This window comes from Thunnus albacares, chromosome 1 (assembly GCF_914725855.1).
Source record: "Thunnus albacares chromosome 1, fThuAlb1.1, whole genome shotgun sequence".
Classification (NCBI taxonomy): domain Eukaryota; kingdom Metazoa; phylum Chordata; class Actinopteri; order Scombriformes; family Scombridae; genus Thunnus; species Thunnus albacares.
The window spans coordinates 1,068,988-1,082,373 of NC_058106.1; the positions used below are offsets into that span (position 1 = coordinate 1,068,988).

The 13,386-nt window shown below is 39.9% G+C and overlaps 1 long non-coding RNA gene across 1 annotated transcript; it reads right to left on the bottom strand.

The window, feature by feature from the left end:
* Positions 1-3,115: 3,115 nt before the first annotated feature.
* Positions 3,116-4,326, bottom strand: LOC122987974. The gene is made up of 3 exons (XR_006404675.1): positions 4,071-4,326; positions 3,793-3,865; positions 3,116-3,705 (listed from the first exon to the last, which is right to left on the bottom strand). It is a non-coding gene; the product is annotated as an uncharacterized LOC122987974 (long non-coding RNA).
* Between the last annotated feature and the right edge of the window lie 9,060 nt (positions 4,327-13,386).

Sequence of the window (13,386 nt, forward strand, 5' to 3'; positions counted from 1 at the left end):
GGAATCAGGTGAAAATTTTGTCATCACTGTTGTCATCCCTATTTTTCCAATCACCCCTGGAGCACGTCTCTGAAAACTACCCTTATGCATCAACACAAAATCAGCTAATTCAGTCAATAAAGACTGTCAAATGTATCAACTTTAGTGGCTGAGCACCAATGGTGTAAATGGGAAGCCAAATCACAAACAAACTGGCTGTGGCTCAGGAGGTAGAGCGGGTCGTCCACTAATCGGAAGATCAGCGGTTTAATTCCCAGCTCTTCCAGTCCACATGCCGACGTGTCCTTGGGCAAGAAACTTAACCCCAAATTGCTCCTGATGGCTGTGCCATCAGTGTGTGAATGGTCAGCTTTCTCTGATGGGCAGGTTGGGACCTTGCATGGTAGCCCCTGTACCCATTCAGCGTATGAATGGGTGAATGTGATTCGTAGTGTAAAAAGTGCTTTGAGTGGTCAGAAGACTAGAAAGGCGCTATACAAGTACAGTCCATTTACCATCTGTTTGCTTTTTGCCCTCAAGGCAATTTCTAAATGTGGCTGGGTGCAAGCAAGGCCCAGATTTGTTTTTGTTTTTTTAGAATTTTAGGTTGGACTGACTCTTTAATACTCAACTCAAACCAGCTAAAAGGCTGGTCCAAGGCCCAAGATTACAAAATTCATTAATACAACAATTAGACCACTAATAATTTAACAAGAAATTAAAAATAGGAAATTTATTAAAGCCAACTACTTTAAAACTATACAAAAAATACAAAATATTTTAATATACAATTTTCAGTATGTAAATGGGAGTGCCAAAGGGAGATCGGCCATAGTGGGAAGCTAAAAGTTACACTGGCATAGACCCAGACACCACTGTGCCCTACACACACACAGCACAGCAAACAAAAAGGGAAAAAACAGTAAATTGTGAAGGAGGTGTAAAAATGACTACCAAGCACATTATTATGGGGGTGAGCAGCAAAGGTGAGAAACTATCGCCAAATCCTCCACCATCTGGGTGAGGATTATAGTGAGTGCTATAGCACTTATAGCACTCACACAAACAGAAAACACAGGTTAAATTCACAATAGCAGGACTGTGCAGCAGCATGCTATGTTATTAACTTCTTAGGGGAAGGCAACAAACACCACAAAGGGCTGGCAGGATGTAACAAAAAGAACTAACAATAACAGAAACCACCTAATGAAGCTAGAGGCTAATAATACAGACGAAAATAAGACGGCACTAAAGCAAACTAAACAACCATATTAACAACTAATCAGATACACAGCCAAATAAAAAGGTAGCAAAACAAAAACTAGGCTAAACAAAACAAAACTAAATAAAACAGCAGTGGCAGTCAGTGTCTACAAAAGAAAACGGATTAAATTAATTAACACACTGCCAAACAAATACATAATATAAGCAAACATACCGGTATTACCTCTCCTGCCTGGTTGTTGCGCAACATGCACAGAGAAGACTCAACATGTGGGAGCGGGGGGTCATTAGGAAGCGGAACCTATAGTGAATAAAACCAGAAAACCAGAGCGTTGCAGCATTGCATTGCGTAACAGCCCCAACCTGTCACACCGGGGACCAGAAAAGAAAAGCAGCATACTGGGGCTTCTTGGTATGACTTATATATTAAACCAAACAAATTGACAACAGGGAGGTAGGCGGTGCTAAGGCCTGTCTAGCCCTACGGTAGCCCGGGAGGGATATTTACTGGCTACACTCTGCCTGGGGGTTCTTAAACGGTCCAACAATTTAGTAAGACCAGGGTCTGAATAGAGCTGGTGTGGCACTACTAGAACCAAGTATCTGAGAATTTGTAGCCCCATTTGCTCTATTCCTTATTGTCAACAGCAAGTGGTGAGGATTAGAGTGTTTGCCAGCTGTCTCGTGTAGATTTTCTTACCACCTCAGGACAGGGGGCTGGACAAGAACTGGTACTAGCTGGGGTGTCAGGCGAAGCTGCCACAAGAAGCGTGAAGCGCTGGGTCCACTTCAGGTGGGGTCTGTGCTCTGACAGGCTGGGGGTCCTTTGGTCCAGTTGTGCGTCTGACCACCACCCACAGGTTATGCTCCTTGGTGTTGTGGCAAGAGAATAGGATGGAGAACACTAACCAGTGTAATTAAAAGAATCCAACTACGCCACCCTGGGGTTTCTACCCAGGGACAAATGTTACCTCAGACCAGTACCAATAACCCAAAAAGGCAATCAGGTTCGTTACACTGAGAAGTGAGAGACGTGGTTCCAGCCATCAATAATCCTTTATTTTAACAATTGCAAAAATTAGTAAAAAAAAGAATTAAGCATACCATCCACACATTAAAAAGAGGGACAGGGGAATTATTCAGGGCTGAGACTTACCAGTGGAGGGGAGGTAGGAGAGGTATCCAAAAGAGAGTCACCCCGAATCACATGTGCACACACATCCACACACACACACACACACAATGGTGAAGGGTCAAACCCAGGGGTGCTCAGTTGAACACAGCACACAGGAAAGGCAGGAACCCCCACCTAATCACCAACCCCACCACCGTTAGCGCTCAGCTCCTTAAAAAATAAAAAGGGATACAAAATCAATAAAGTATTCAACCAAACAAACAAAACAAAAACACCATACAGTTGCCCTTATGTTGAATTGCTTAACACTGGTTATCAACAGCTGTAGAAAAGGGTGTAACGGGTATAGGATGGACCCAATAGCAGCACAAATGACACTGGTATAAACTTTGCAGTCTTTATTTCACACGATGTAAAGGCAATATTAGCACGGTCAGAGAAACAGTCCTAATGAGTATGGCTCCACCGGAAATTGAACCCCGATCTTCCACTCCCACAGCGGACAAAGACCAGGGAACAGGCAGGCAGAACTCAGAGTCTGGGACAGAAGGCTGGTGGGTTTACCGGGGCAGAGACGAGGAGCGATGGTCGAGGACAAGCTGATCAGAAACCAGGAAGGCAGTCCAGTGAATAAAGCAAGATGACTTAGCATAGTAGTGTAGACAATCTGACAAGGAGGGAGTGGGCCGAGGCAGTTTATATACTGGCTTGATTGCAGATGATGAGCAGGTGGGAGCGGAGGTGAAGGTGGTTGAACTAATGAGGGGTGTGGCAGAGCAGAGTGAGACTGAATGATTGGATAATTCCCACAGCAACAGGTGAGGGGGAGAGCAGACTCTGACAAAGGGCCTCTTGCCAGTGGTGTAACGAAACAAGAAAAAAAAAAGGAAGAAGAAAAGAATGAACAAACAAACTAAACTAAACTAAAGAAACACTTCTCCAAAACAATAGCAGTTGGTCAGATGGTTAAACACCTAACCAGCAACTTAGGAACAGAATAAACACAATAAACTAACAATATTATTGATATGAAATCTTTATGTAAGCTATAAAGTAGAGATAAATGAATGAACTAAACTAAGCAAAACTGAGAATAAGCAAACGATGACAACAAAAGAAAAGAAAAAACCCTGCTCACTACACACACGCACACTCACACCATTAAAACGGCTAAGCTAAAAGAGTACTAGTCATGGAACTGCCGGCCCTCAACGCAGCAGCAGTGGACCCGACCAAACAATTCAAAACAAAGACAATGATTGTTAACACTAATTAAAGGCAAAGCAGCAGCATTCTTGCAGCATGGGCCAGAATGGCCACAGCAGCTCCTGGGGGAAGCTGCTAAATGCTGACCAGGGCCCACAGTCCTGCGATACATAATGAAAAATCAAATTAAAACAAGAATGACAGCTGTCAAAAAAAAGATGAACCTGGCACCATAGTAGGCTACATACCAATCAGGCAGCGTCTGTAAGTTCAGGGGAAGAGAGAGTCTATGGAGCCTATCCTGCTACTACACACAGGGACCTAGAAACAAAACAATCATTTACTACACGCAACATAATAAAATTTGCGGAGCGAGAGAGGAGTGAACCTATCGACAGCAGTCCGTGAGAGGATCACTTCTGAGGGAGGTGAGTCACCACGGAGGTATGTACAAAATCATAAACCACTAAAATAAGCAACAGCATGAGAGAATACTCTATGGACCAGCACAGAAACTACTCCATACCTACAGCAATTGCAGAAGTCCAGCGAACGGGAGGTGGACGTGCATTCAGAGTGAAGGGAGCGCTCAGAAAGCAACTACCTGCCTTTATAGTCTACCCACAGACAATGATTGGCTACTGATCATCAAGTAATCAAGAGACTACAGGCCTGCTTAGACTAGACAGGAATACATTTCCATTCTGCTACAGTGTCAGGGCCTGTCACCACTGGATTAGGCCTAGCTACAGGAATAGCATGACCACCAGAAACGTACAGGTCTGAGCATTGAGTGATGAACATGACGTATCTCTATTAGCCTATGTTGTGGGGCAACGGCATACACTGCACCTCCTTGCTCAGGAGGTTTTACCACCTGAAAAATCTCAGGGTCCCAGGCATCCTGGATTTTATTCCTTGCTTTATGGGAATGCTGGTAACACCTCCTTCTGGGCCTGCTGATGCACTCTCTCCTTCCGGTGGGTTGCAGACTGCTTCATCCTTTCCCGGGCAATCTCTACTGCCACCTGCCATCGTCACTAATGTTCCCGGACCCAGTCGCAGACTTCACCTGCAGTCAGCTCTTCTATGTGACCTAGCAGAAAATCTATAGGCAGCTGTGGTTCTGGTTCACGGCCAAAGATCAAAAAGAAGGGGGACTAACCTGTAGTTTGGTGGGACATGGTGTTGTAGCTGAACAAAACCTGTTGGAGATACTCTGGCCATCTGTGCTGCTGCTCAGCTGACAGGGTGTGCAGGAGATCATGGAGGGTCCTGTTAAAGCACTCACACTGGCTATTTCCCTGAGGGTGATTAGGGGGTGGTCCTAGACTTCTTGATGCTGTACAAACCACACAATTGATGAATTATTGTGCTTTTCAAACTGCGACCCTGGTCAGAGTGCAGCCGAGCTGGGACACCATACTTGTAGAACTACTCCTTTGTCAGCACATCTACCACTGTAGAGGCTCACTGATCTCTGGAAGGGATGACCTGGGTAAACTTAGAGATTATGTCAGTCAACACTAGTACTCCTTTTAATTAATTTAATTAATTAATTACTATTAGGGCTTGGGCACCAAACAGTGCAACGCCCTATTGCATCTGGAGGAATTCTTTTTATCTGCAATGAATTTTTGAGAGGCTAAAGGCAAAACTATTGTTTCCACATCATTATGTGTTGTACACATGGTCTTTTTCAGTAGTTGGTTGCGAGACAACTTATACGTACCCTCTTATCTGTCATAAAATTACAAATTGTTGAGACTTGAAAAATGTCATCATTAAAATCTCCCATTACAGCAATTGTGTCACTTATTGGATCAAGTAAGTCCAGTGGTCTGTTTAGATGTGCTTTAAACAAAAACAGTGGATATGATGGTGGATGATAAATGACTGCTATCAATATGTTGTAAGTAACACAGTTGTATGTCAAATTGTCTGCAGTATACATGCCAACACCACCGTGTTGTTGGCCTTGCAATGCAATCAATGCTGTATTGCTGCTACTATATGAAAGACTTCAAGGACAACTATGAAAACTAAAACCATCAACGTTTATATTATAAATGGCCTTCTTTTCAAAATCTTGAATCATTAACCCTCACAGATTTCTTACACAACTCAATGCTACATATGTTTGTCCAGCAGCTAAAATTCTCTTAAGGGAAACTACAGCTCTATCTTCTGTAAGACCCTGTACCTTATGTACTGTACATGCCCAAGTTTAAGTGGAAACTGTCGCCATAATCCACAATTACTGCACTTTGTTTTCTCTGATGCATGCCAATTTGTTTATCATCAAATTAAACATAGTCTATTTGAGGAAACTTATCATTACTTAAACTAATTATATCTGTTACTGCGCCACATGTGGCATTAACGAGACCATCCATAACGTCTACATTTTTTGTCAGCATTACTCCAGCATTTTTCCCCTAAACCAGCTTCTCAGTTAAACATGTATGATAAACTTTAACATGATGTTTGTGTTTCAACTCAAGTTTACCTATTTCTTTTGTTATTATTATTTTCATAATCCTGGGCATCTATTTCAATATGTTCAGAACAAGTTTTTAATAACTGTTAAAGATTGTGCTTATTTACTTGCTTATTTATGGAAAAAATGTGTAAAGCTGAACTATCTTCACCTGTTTCACATTGTTTTAAGAGTTTTATGTCACTGTTCTTTTGAGCGGATTCTTAAACGGTTTAGTAAATGCAGAAAAACTTGATCCTGTTGTTTCACAATTGTTTTCAACTCTACAACCTTAAACAGTTTGGACCGCAAGCTAACAGCTACATCATCTATATAGAGTGGTTTCCCTTTCACTGGTGGCAACTGAAAGAAATCACCAACAGCAATAACACTAACATTACCAAATGGGGAGAAGTCACCTGTTTGTTTAATTTGTCACAATCTACCATGACTGTATGTGAATAGTTTCTCTACCATGGATATCTCATCCATTATCAAAATTTTCAGAGAACTGTATTTTGCTTGTAAAGTACTCAGTTTTTCTTCACCTAAAGGTGTGTAAGTTAACTGAATATTAGTTCCAATGCTAAATGTATTGTGAGTGGTTGCTGCATGTAAATGGTATGCAGCAATCCCAGTTGGAGTAGTAAATAATACACAAGTGTCTTCAGGATGTTGACAGTTTGTAACCGGATTGCTTCATATTGGATAGCCTTAATTAAATGACTTTTGCCTGTCCCTGCACCACCTGTAATGAAAACGTGAAATGTATTTGGACTTTTCCCTATTACACCATTGCCTTATATGATAAAAATAGACAGTTGTATCTCAATCAAAGATCTAATTAACACCAAACTGTCACTTCTGCACAATTATTGTTCTTCTCCAAATGTGCAACTTGTTGACTACTAACTGCTAAATCTGGAATATTCTCTACATGTTCATCTACTGTCTGTTCTTTTTCTTTCTGTTCTTGTTCAAGTTGAAGGTTTTGGCTCCTTCACAATATGGCAGGAACAATTGCAAACTAGTTTGAAACCATGATTCTGGATTCTTTGTCACACAAAAGCACATGTAATGAACAACTGTGAATTGTTTCCGAATTCTTTTCATGACAAAATCAAAGTCCTTGTTCAATTTAATGCTGTTTAGAGACATTTCATTTTTGCTCAGAACACAACATTCTGATACAAATGTTGCAATATACATGTCATTGAAAGTAGCATCTTTTTGCCTATTCTTATAACCGTCAACTGAATTAGTCATCTGCATGTCTTCTGTGGTAAGATCATGTGATGATGCCTTTTGTCTCAATTTTCTTAAAAGCTTACTCATTTCAACTACATTATCACCTATTGGCACAAATTCAACTTTTCTAGAACATTCTTTTAGATGCAAATTTTACACAGTTACACAGCTTCTTGAGCACACACATTGTAAATAAACACTGCCTAAATTTTTCATTGCATCATTTGCACTAACATTTCCTTTAGATGCTTCTCTATGGACATTCCCAAACGAGTCCCATCGCCCTTTCTACCTTTGAAATATAAGAACTTGTGTAACATACACATGCATAAGCATCAACAACATACTGGAAATCCATATTGATATTCCAGCATTTTAACAGTGGTTTGGTATATTGATTTACCCAAACCTCATTAATCTGCCTTTTTAACACAACTCAAAAGTTACTTGATCTAAACCCAAACTTTCAAACAAATGTTCCACACTATCATAGCTACTGTTCTCATCTCAAAAAGCCTTCTTGATTGCTGTCATAATGTTTGCTGCATGGTCTCTTTTCCTTTTATTAGAATCTTTCTGACCCTGATTTACACATGCATATTATGTTAAAATGGTTGCCTCATCTACCTGACATTTGCATGTTTTTTGACAATCTTCTTCACTTTTGCCACAACATATAAATGTTCGACCGGATGCTGGCCTGGGAAAACTGAAATGACAGTGTTTTTCTTTTTATAAGTCTCTGAATGTTGCTTTGAATGTTGCTGAACAGATGACACAATGTCCAATAATTTGTCGTCTTGTGATGGTAATTCACATGTCACATATTGATAAATAAACTGTATGACCTCGTCATCTGTATTTTTATCAATCTGCAGTGCATTTTCTATCCATAACAGGCAATGGACATGAAGTGAACCACGCTGCTGAGATTCCATCTGATAAAAGTAGTTTTTTATTTTTCCAATTGGATGCGAGACATAGGGACCTCCCTCAAAAAGCCATTGAAAATCAAACATTTTTGTTGCAGTGACAGGATTGCAATGTAAATTGCTGGGGTGGCTGTAGCTCAGGAAGTTGAGCGGGTATACTTATGGAAAGATTGGGGTTTGATTCCCGGCTCCTCCAGTCTGCAGGTCAATGTGTCCTTGGGCAAGATACTTTACCTAAATTGCTCCTGATGGCGTCTTTTGCATATCAGCAGAAGAAAACAAACAAAACCAAGTGAGGATACCAAGTTGATGAAGACAAGCTAGCAGGTCACACTGTGCTCCTTGCCAAAAAGCTGGGGTACCTCTAATATCAATCAATCAATCAATCAATCAATTTTTATTTATATAGCGCCATATCACAACAGAAGTCATCTCAAGGCACTTTTCACATAGAGCAGGTCAAGACCGTACTCTTTAATTTACAGAGACCCAACAATTCCCCCATGAGCAAGCACTTGGCGACAGCGGTAAGGAAAAACTCCCCTTTAACAGGTAGAAACCTCAAGCAGACCCCGGCTCTTGGTGGGCGGCCATCTGCTTTGACCGGTTGGGTTGAGAGAGAGAAAGAGAGAGGGAAAGGGGGAGGGGGGACAGAAGAAAACAATCACAACAACAACAACAACAGCTTCTTGTTCCATGTGTGGTGTCTAAGGAAATTAAACACATCATCAAACTGCAACAAATTCTTTAAAGATAATTATTGTTCAACAGATTGTTGCCTCTACAATTTGTTACCTGCTGTAGCACACTTCTTATGCTCAGAATTTCCACAATACTTCCTTTTGGCCATGGCATTTACATTCTGCTTGTGCAATTCAATTTGATGGTATTTCCTTTTACTCATTGCTTTAACTTTCTCCCCCATGCAACATATTTGTCTGATATTTCACTACACTCTTTTCTTCCCATTTCTCTCTATGCAACACATTTTCCTGATATTTCCTTTGATGCATTTCCTTAACTTTATCCCTATGCAACACATCTTCCTGATATTTCCTTTTATACATTTCCTTATCTTTCTCCCTATGCAACACATTTTCCTGATATTTCTGTATAGTATTTGCCTTAATGTTCTCCCCATGAAACACATTTTTTATTTTCCTCTTCATATACTTGGATAAACAAGAAGAGTGTTTTGAATCTCTACTACTAGGGATGTGCAGATTTGTATTTGTATCGATATTTGTTGAGGCAGCAAAATTATTTATATTTGTATTTGGTTTTAAATAAAAGTGGAAATAGGTGTAAAAATCCAGTTTTTGTTTTTATTACGCTTTTGATTTTACTATATTAAAGTGTTTATGAACAAACTATCTCAGAAAGGAGGCCCCCACACTGGGTCTTGAACTTGAGTCTCCCAGATCATAGATGACTGCACTGACTAATGAGCTTAACTGAGTACACTGCCAATGTGCAGACAGACCTCTACTTATTTATACACCCATAACCCAGAGAAAGCACAGCATGTAACATGTAGAGAAGAACTTCAAAGGTGATTCTTGCTTTGCACTTTCTGCTTTTCAGAAATCACATCACTGACAAACACAACATCTGAATTAACTGCAGTGACATCATTGCTTTTCATTTCCTTAGATGCACAAGTTCTCTCTGTAACCTTACACTTCGTACCTCTCTCAGTGTTTATTGTTGATGGAATAGTGAATTCCAGTGATGAACCCAAACCCAGCTCTGTGGTTTCAAAAGTCTTGACAGAATCTGTACACTTCACTCAGACACACAGACTTATGACTGTTTTCATTTGAGCCTGTGTGAATGATACAAACACCAGCAATCTTAAAAGGCCTTTGCCTTCCACTGAGTGATGCAGATAAATTGCATATGTAATCATACTCGTCTTTGAGACATCTAAAATATACAATAATTCTTCAACGATATACATCTGCCATTTTAGCAGTATTGCATGAATGAGAATCAGCCACTGCATACTGTCTATTCAGGAGGAGGAAGCGCTGCATGGTTTTGATGGCTCATGCAAGAGGTGCTCTTTAGTAGGGCAGGTGAAAACACACACAAAAAAACAAAATCCAGGAGGTCTTGCTGAATGTTTGTCCTTAAGTGGCACAGACAACCATGGAGGAAAAACAAAGGCACTCTGTCCTCAGATGAAATAATATAATAAGTTTATTCTTTGAGTATAGGCAATCAAACAGACCAACACGTATCGACTCTAAGCCTTCATCAGGGTCTAACAAACACATAATCAGTCTAAATTATATACCAGCCATGAGTGGCAATCAACCCAACACATGTGAACAAATAAATGACCAATAGGGGGCATATGTGTAAAAAAATGTGAATCTGCAATTGGACATGAAAATATTCAACATATACCAATTAAACAATAATACTCAATACAGTAATACAGTAAACAGTAATATTCTCACCCCCCTCCCATGGGGGTTGGTGGTGGCGGGTCCTCTACCAGAGGCCTGGGAGTTTGAGGGTTCTGCGCAGTATCTTAGCTGTTCCTAGGACTGCGCTCTTCTGGACAGAGACCTCAGATGTTGTACCTGGAATCTGCTGGAGCCACTCTTCCAGTTTGTGGGTCACAGCACCTAGTGCTCCAATTACCGCTGACACCACTGTTGCCTTTACTCCCCACATCTTTTCTAGCTCCTCTTTCAGCCCTTGGTATTTTTCGAGCTTCTTGTGTTCCTTCTTCCTGATGTTGCTGTCACTTGGGATTGCTATGTCTATCACCACTGCCTTCTTCTGACCCAAAAAACACATGAAACCAACTTCATATGATCTCAGTAATTTCAATTAATTTCAAGAAGAAGTAATTATATACAGTTAAATCAAACAAAATATCAAAGATAATATATATAGTATGTATCAATATTCCAAAAAGACTTGCAATAAAGCAATAAGTGAGTGCAGCTGCATCAAAGAAAGTTTGCATAAGGCTCTAATGTAAACAAACAAATCTCAGTTTAACATATGGTTACCCGATCCCCTACAAAATGATCAAATAATTAAAGCAATGCTGAAGTCTATTTGAATAAAAATTGTGGTGTGCAGCTTCCCTGAGGGCATTTTAGTGATTTTGAGATCCAGATAGTTTACTTCCCACTGACGGTAGGGGAGACCAGGGACAGTTGTAACACTTTTTGCAATTTTTCCCAATAAATCAAAAACCATTGGAACTGGAACAGTCCATTTGCTATATTATAAACTGCAATGTGTCAACTACTGAAACAATGTATTTAAGTGGATGAAATATGAAATATGTACAGGTTGCAAAATTGATTTAAACACAGCCACTCCACCATTACAACTGTCCCAGTGTACAGGGACAGTTGTAACACATGCCAGGGACGGACATAATTAATCAGTCAAATACTCAAAATGAAAGATCATTTATCATTCAAGTTATTGTGACTATTTATTTCTTTTTTTAATGAATAAATGTATTAATAATGAATACCTTTTTTCACTACATGACAAAAAAGAGGGGAAGCCATCAAATTATATGCAAGAAAATTATTTAATGGGTAGAACACACATCCTCAAAAAAGTTTAAACATGGAATCAAAATGGATTAGTTTGAGGACAACATTCAGTACAGGGTCACATGGCAAATGCTGTATGATTTGGCCACTGTCCTGGCTGATTTGCCCTGTATTATGCCATCTGAAGCCCTCTCCAACAAAGGAAGTGGGATTCCCCTGTCTATCTTCCTCTTTCTGATATTTAGCATGTGTTTCCCCTGACTATTAGCATGCAACTGATTATCATTAACTTGGCATGTAATTCTATGACATTTTACATTTAATATGCTATCTATCTATCTATCTATCTATAGATATCTAGTTTATGCAGGCCTTTAGGTTTTTAAAACATAAATGAAACTTGGTTCAGGGATGGTTGTAACAAAGCGTTACAACTGTCCCAGTATCACCAGCCATGTTTTCACCTCATGTGAACTAGCTTGACTGCTAGTTTGACACATGTTAGCCATTTCTATTTTTAGCTTACAAAACAGTGATTCTAATAACACTTGTTTGGATTCCTAGACATTTAATCTCAGGACAGTATCCAAAAAATATATCTGATAGAAAAGTTACATTTTTACCTTGAAAAAACACTTTTGCTGGTAACTTTCTCTGGGGTTTTCAAATGTGGCTCCTTTTTTATAAACAAGAAGACAATCTAATGGAGAATGTGCAAAGTGAGTGTAATCACTGTAGCTTGTTTCTGATTGGAGGAATTCAAGGTGTTACAACCATCCCATGTTACAACTGTCCCTGGTCTCCCCTACTCTAATGAGAGTTCCACACTGTCAGTGGAAGAGGTGGCTGTGAAAGTCCTTAAGATCTTGTAGGTCACCATTACAGAAGAATATTAAATCATCAATATACCTTCCATACTCGATAATTTTCTCCCGATGGCGGTTGGAGGGGCCCAAGATAAACTTGAAAGGAGGTGGGCATAGTTAGGTGCAAAACTGGCAACCATGGCTGTGCCATGTTTTTGCCTAAACAGTTTGTCCTGAAACACAAATACATTGTTGTTAAGGGTCCACTTTATTAACGTCAGAATGAATTCATTGGGTGGATTTTCCACTGTTCTGGAATGTAAAAAGTGTCTCACTGCTTCAAGGCCTTCCTTGTGTTTGATTTTACCATATAAGAATGTAACATCCATGGTGACCATGAATGCATCACCTGTATTTTTAATTTCATCAGTCCTGGTGAGGACATGTGTGGTGTCTTGTATATAGGCTGGGAGAGCAGAAACAAATGGTTTAATGCAGTTGTCAATGTGTTGAGAGACAGGTTCAGAGATAGAGTCTATACCACTGATGATGGGTTGACCTGGAGGGTTGGATATATTTTTATGTATCTTTGGTAGCATGTAAAATGTAGGGATCTTAGGACTGTTTTTTACAAGGAAGTCCGGTCATTTTCTGTTTTTCACTTTTTTCAATGGCATTATTCAGAATGTCCTCCAATTCACATTTCATACATTTCAAAGGATTAGATGAAAGAGAAGTGTAATATTCAGAGTTGTGTAGCTGATATTGGGCTTCCTGTACGTATTGATCTCTGCCCCAGATTACCAGAGCAACACCTTTGTCCGCTCTTTTTACTAGTAGGTCT